Source organism: Rhagoletis pomonella, unplaced genomic scaffold (genome assembly GCF_013731165.1).
Source record: "Rhagoletis pomonella isolate Grant_MI unplaced genomic scaffold, Rhpom_1.0 Rhpom_scaffold_00007, whole genome shotgun sequence".
In the NCBI taxonomy this organism is placed as follows: domain Eukaryota; kingdom Metazoa; phylum Arthropoda; class Insecta; order Diptera; family Tephritidae; genus Rhagoletis; species Rhagoletis pomonella.
In genome coordinates, this window is record NW_023458561.1 from 62,192,521 (window position 1) to 62,193,875 (window position 1,355).

The following is a 1,355-nucleotide window of genomic DNA, read 5'->3' on the forward strand; positions in this document are numbered from 1 at the left end:
ATAATAAAATATGTACTATATACATATCTAGTTTCAATATAAAAAAATTTATGTACACCATTAATTGTGTATACATATCTAAGTCAATATATGTGATATACATGTACATACATCTACATACATATCGTCGTTTAAAGTACAAAACCATGTATCAATAAATTGCAAAACCGCGTATAGAGATAATGCAAACCCACGTATGCAAGGTTGCATAAATTAATTTCTAGAGAGTAAAAACACTCATATTTCAAAATGGTTATCTTTTTGTAAAAAGCAATCGCATTTTTGGCTAGTATATTTCAGGAAGAATGGATAAGGATTGATCCAAAAACGTGTGTGAGCGTATCCAATTTTTAGCAGCAAATGTCAGTTACGCGGTTTTGTACTTTAAGCGACGATATGTATGTTAACAGGAACGCAGCCATCTAATACACGGGTGGAGCAGGAACGCAGCACAGCAGAAGCATACAAAAAATCTGCAAATAAATGGTTTTTTAGGTTTTTAACAAACGAGAACCTGGTTTCAACTTACTTCAACGTGTCTAAATCACAACGCACACACTAATGCAAAGGCGCAACAGGAACGCAACACTATAAAATACGGGCGGAGCAATATACAGGCGGAGCAGGAACGCAGCACAGCAGAATCGTCCGAAAAATCTGCGAATAAATGGTTCATTAGGTTTTGAAATAACAAAGAGCTCAAATGGAATGGTTCAGCAATAAAGTCAAAATAATATGTTGTAACTTACGTGTATTAGCTCTTAATCTGGGTTTGCAGCCAAACGATTACTGTCATAGCTGCCGCGATGAGGAGGAAATCGAAAGCGTGGTGCTTTATCTATGTCGCTGTCCCGCTTCGGCCATGGCTCGTCGATGCTCGATCCTCCGCTGGTGAGGACCCGTTCTAAAAAGCGAAATTTTGCTATATCTCGAAAACTCTTCTAGTAATCACAATGCACGAATACCACCACAAAAATCAAATACAGGAACCTCGAAATTCAGTTTAGACCTAATTACGTCGCATAAGAAATTTTTGTTCGTATTGACTAGAGGAATCATAATTTATACTTCTGCGGTATCAAATCATTATTATTAATTTAGTTGTGCTTTTCTTCCATCATATCATCTGGGTGACCATATTTTGCTTGATTGATTTTATTGCGTTTGTCATAGCCTACGTATGGATGTATTTTTATTCTAGTTCATGTAATTTAATTTCGTCATGCTGTCCCACTGACCCTGTGCAATTAATTTCACGCTGTCACTTTATTTATTATGAGTTCATTTTTATATTCTTTTTGTGTCACGGCTATTATGATGAAGTAATGGAAACTCCTTTGGGGGAACGTACGCAC

At 36.5% G+C, this 1,355-nt stretch overlaps 1 long non-coding RNA gene across 1 annotated transcript; it reads right to left on the minus strand.

Moving 5' to 3' along the window:
- Positions 1-131: 131 nt before the first annotated feature.
- On the minus strand, positions 132-840 carry LOC118743283. The gene is made up of 3 exons (XR_004993446.1): positions 750-840; positions 530-657; positions 132-473 (listed from the first exon to the last, which is right to left on the minus strand). It is a non-coding gene; the product is annotated as an uncharacterized LOC118743283 (long non-coding RNA).
- Positions 841-1,355: the final 515 nt, after the last annotated feature.